Genomic DNA, 5146 nt, shown 5'->3' on the forward strand with positions numbered 1-5146 from the left:
ACTCTGCTACCTTTAAATGGAGATGCCAGAAATCAAGGGGCACGCGCATTTCTGCATGTAAAGTAGGACTATGAATTCCCCATTCCTTCTTTGGGTGTATCTCCACAGATTTTTCCCAGTTGAGAGGCAGTCACCAATCTAGTGTTCAACCATCTTATAATCAGCTTTTGAGCCTTAGCACCCTTTTGATTTCTGTTACATCGATTCATTTCCAGCATTGTGTCACTTCCCTTTGTCTAACTTATCTAAAAGTCACATTTTGCTCAGTCACTACTGCCATGGCCCCACATCCTTGTTCTATTTCTCTTTAGCTGGTGTAACACAATATTGTGTGTTCTATGTTTCCCAAAGCACTGAGAAGTTCCAGTAGTAGTGTTACCTAGGTCTGATTTCCTTTGAATGGGAGCAAACTAAAGACATATAGTGCCTTTGTAAGATATGCTTTATTTCCAGATAGACACATAAAACATAGGGGAGGCAAAGAGGCATTTATACCAAGCACTATAGCGCTCTCTCCCTTTCTCTTCCTTTTCAAAACGGCTAACTACTGTTTTCATACCTACCCCTTGTGTCAGCTGGACTGGTAAGATTATCATCAAGGTGCGTCCCAGAATTGCAACTGAATTCCCCTTCATCTGGAGGAAATGGCAGCTTTGGAGGGCAGGCTCCGGCATCACATCCTTTCTCAGTTTCCCACCCTTTCTTTAGGGCACCACCTCCCAATCTTCAGGAATTTTCCAAGCTGGAGATCACAGCCTTATTGACCAGTCATCTTCTCTTACTGAAGAACACATTGCTTTCAGGAGACCATCTCTGGACGATTAGGTCCTGCTGAGAAAACATCCACAGCCATCAGAGAACATTAAAATTCCTTATTCCCATCATATGTCACTTTAGGCCAAACCATACAGGTAGACCCACCCTTAGTAATCAGATAGCAAGCTTTTTACAATATGATGAAGTGTTTTCAATTTTCCTGCCTTTCCTCATTCTTTTACATTCAGAATGCAGTCACTTGTGTGGGTTTTGTTACCTGTTTTCAGCTCTCACCTTGCATTCCACTCTGGTAAGTTTTGTCTTATGTAAAATAGAACGGGCATTCTTACCAGTGTCCTTTTTGTAACCCATCCCTAGTGGGAGAACTCTTTTGGGCAGGGCTGTATCCATTTTGTCTTTGGAGCTGAATATAATTTTTAAAAAGGTAAAGGTCCCCTGTGCAAGCACTGGGTCATTCCTGACCCATGGGTTGATGTCACATCCCGATGTTTCCAAGGCAGACTTTGTTTGCGGGGTGGTTTTGCCAGTGCTTTCCCCAGTTATCTTCCCTTTACCCCAAGCAAGCTGGGTACTCGTTTTACCGACCTCGGAAGGATGGAAGGCTGAGTCAACCTTGAGCCGGCTACCTGAAACCGACTTCCGTCAGGATCGAACTCAGGTCGTGAGAAGAGCTTTTGACTGCAGTACTGCTGCTTAACACTCTGCACCACGGGGCTCCTGTATTTTAAAACTAACTGTTTTCTTGCTTCCCCTCTGTGCAGGGTTTACGGCAGCTGCCCCCTAATTCAGATGAAGCTGATGTAGCTGCCTTTTGCAGCCAGTGGAGAAAAAGGCTGTGGTGGCACAGGGTCAAAGAAGCGTCCAATTCAGATCGAGATGAGTTGGGACTCCGCAAAACAGAGGCAATGATCGAACCCACCTTCACTTCTATGATCCATGAACTATCAGCTCAATATTCCTAGCAAGATCTCTTTCCCAATACTTTGAAAACAATTAACAATTAGTAAAATGCCTACCAAATGGTAGGTATATGGAAATAGCATATTTCACCTGCGGCGAGAAGGCATCAGTGAGAGAAGTACCCATTGTTCCAGATCCCCGTTCTCTTCTCAGTCCTATTTGCATGCCTAGCATCCAAAACACCTTGTATTAAGGAAAGGATCAAAGATGCCTGGAAATAAAGCATAAAAAATAAATGTGGGCAACAACCAGCACAATAATGTGTGGGGGCACAAATGGGTGACATTGAGGAGTTGAAGAAAGCAGAAAGGAAGGGAGAGAAGTGTCCCAAAAGAGGCACAAAGCAGATCTCAAGAAAAGCGGGATAAAGGCAGCAAGGAAGGGAAAGCTACTTGCTTTTCATTTTCGTGGCTTCTGTGCAGTCCCACATGGGAACTGCGCATGTGTGGCTTGCCTGCACATGCACAGTTCCCATGTGGGACTGCACAGAAGACCACTTGATGAACAACAGTTACAAGTAAGTGCAACACATATTTCCCCTTCAGTCATAGTCCTTCCTTTTGACTATACTCCCCAGTGCAGTTCCTGAAGGAGACGTTGGAGCTGTCGCTTAGGTGGCCTGCAACAGATTCCTCAGACTATCTGCCCTTCCCTCTCTTTTTTCAGGCAATACCTTTCTCATACATATCCCCCCCCCCCAAATATTAAAATTACAGTATCACCTTTCCCTAAGAAGAAAGGGCTCAAGACAATTTATAAGAGATTTCTAACATTGCCCCTATGGGTGTTATAGCACTCACCAATGGCTTTACTTTACTTTTTCAACAAAACAATCCTGGCTTTCCTCTACCTCACTGGAGCAGCAGGGGCTTTAAAAGAACCCCAAAGACACCAGGGAGCACTCACTGTAGGCGACTGTTTGACTTATAACCTTCCAACATTTTGGGTTAGGCTTTAGCAACCCATGGCAGCCATTTTGTGGTGGCACCCACTCTGTTTTGATAATTAAAAAAGTGCTCACAAGTTGTGTCATCAGTAAATCTGATCACATCTGCCTACAAAGCTCCAGGTAACCTCATCTAAAGACTGAAGATAGATGTTAATTTGCACATCAAGAAGACCAAGTTCTGGAATGGAAATTAAGATTTGTTTTTCAAGGGATGTAACCGCCCCACACCCCAAAAAACCTTGCTTTTAGTTATACATTATGAATGTTTTATATTCTAGACTTACTAAAATTGTATTCGATTTTTATTATCTACTTTGTCTTATGGATTCTTGTGGGTCTCTGTTCTGAATTTGGGAAAAGCAGTATAAGTGTTAAATAATTATGTAAGAATCTGAAATGCACACAGTTAGTGCAAAAGGAGTGACATTGTATCTCTTGAGGAGGATTGTTGATTGGATGGCAAGGAAGAACCACAGTGTTCTATCTATAAAGCACAGTCCACATGTTGCTCTGCTAAGTACTCAATGGCCTATCACCCTCTCACAGTGTTTCATGTCATACAGAAAGGGCAATTAGCACTGGTCACACATGAACCGCTTGGACTGGCTGTCTTTCCCTTATCCACTTTTAAACGTCTAGGTGTATTTAGGCAAAGAATGTGTGCATGCACAAGCAACCTTCAGAGAATTAAGAGTCTTGAAAGGGTTGCTGTAGTACAAGAACTGGAATCCTCACGGGTGCAAACAACATATACTTATTAAATAATAAAGGGTAGCTTTTCTTGCTGCAACTGAGACTAAAGCTGGAGAATGGAGGGTGATATGGAAGACACTGGTCAAGTTCAGTCTCCCCTCCCCCCAAAGTCATGTCAGCAATTCTGGGCAGGTGGTAGGAAGAGCTTGAACTTTCTTTCACTCTCCTCAGCAAGGTCATTTCACAGCTTGTGTGTGGTTTACATCACAAATGCAGAGGAGGAAGTGGCATGGAGCAGTTGTCAGAGCCTGAAAAAGCAACTTAAACTGTTGACCCCTTGCTCTACAGCAGCAAACTGCAGTATAGTACTTTTGGGGAGACAGCCTGCTGTAAGCTCTTTAAAGTATTCAAGGGGATGAGTGAAGGCCCACAAGTAGAACTTTGCTGGTCCTGTTCAAAAGCAAACTGGAATGCTGGCACCATGCAGTGGTCCAACATGAAGAATCACATCAGTAGCAGTGTAGGATTTTTGCTTTGTCCGTTGCAAGGAGAAAACTTTGCTGCAGGTATTGTACTGTAAATCATTGATGCTCCTGACCATGCTGGAAGCTGCTTTAGCTTATTGGGTTGGATACAACCAGTTTGTCTGCTGCTGAAAAAGAGAAGATTAAAGGCAGCAGTGCTATCACAAGACCTTTATGTACAGAAGTAGCACGAGCCAGGGCTGTAATCGAGAGGAATTGGGTAAGACTGAATGAAAAAGCTATATGGATCCAACCCTTTGTTTTGAGCTTCTCTAGGAATGTATTATAGCAGTCCTCCACGTTAAATGGGCTTGATATAGAGGAGGAACTCACTATAAACATCCCCACAAAAATAGTAAGTGCAGGTGGCCTTGCTCTGAGGGAGAGGGGGCATCCATGTTGCTGCTCACTTCTTTGCCCCCCCCCCCGATGGAAAAACTAGAGCCGGGAATAAATAATCAACAAGAGCAGAACACAGCACCATACTGATTTAAAGGGGGGGAGGCTTAACCAATGACAAGGCATTGCTGTGCAAAGTTTATGCTTTCCTATTATCTTTTTTCTTTTAAATTTCAGGAGTAAATAAACGCTTCTACTAGTACAGTGCAATACAGTATAGGGTGTTCAGCTCAATCTAGAAAAAATATTTACATTTTTTTATTACACCAGTGATCTGGAATGGTCTTCACTTTCCTGCAATTACCCTGTATAAAGCAATTAGCATAAAGCAGAAGCTATTATAGTCCTCAGGGATTTTTTCCCCCTAAATTAAACGAAAGAAAATTTTGCTCTAGTGAAGACTACAGAATGGACCTTAAAGCAACTGCTTATCTGTTTCAGATTGGAGACTGTAGTGGAGCCAATGTAGATTTCCCACCATTTAGCCACCAAGCAGTGTATCAGCCTTGTCTAGTCACTGTTTTTTAATTTGTTAAAAATGTCATATAGATACATGAATACAGATTACTGTAGTTACATCAATACAAAAAAGCAATACAAATTAAGTAGTTGAATACAAAAATACACTGAATACATTAACACCACAATGTGACAAAGCACTAATTGAGAAGAGTGTATACATGAAAAAGGAAATACAGTATTATACAGACAGTGTTTTCACCTTCAACTGTAATGTTTTAATTATGTCCTTTGAATTTTCTTTTATATACAGAATAGAATAAAATACTTTAAAAAGTTTTTTTAACAATACACAATACAGTTTTAGGCTAAGTATATCAATGCA

The sequence above is a fragment of the Euleptes europaea genome, chromosome 7, assembly GCF_029931775.1.
Source record: "Euleptes europaea isolate rEulEur1 chromosome 7, rEulEur1.hap1, whole genome shotgun sequence".
Lineage (NCBI taxonomy): Eukaryota > Metazoa > Chordata > Lepidosauria > Squamata > Sphaerodactylidae > Euleptes > Euleptes europaea.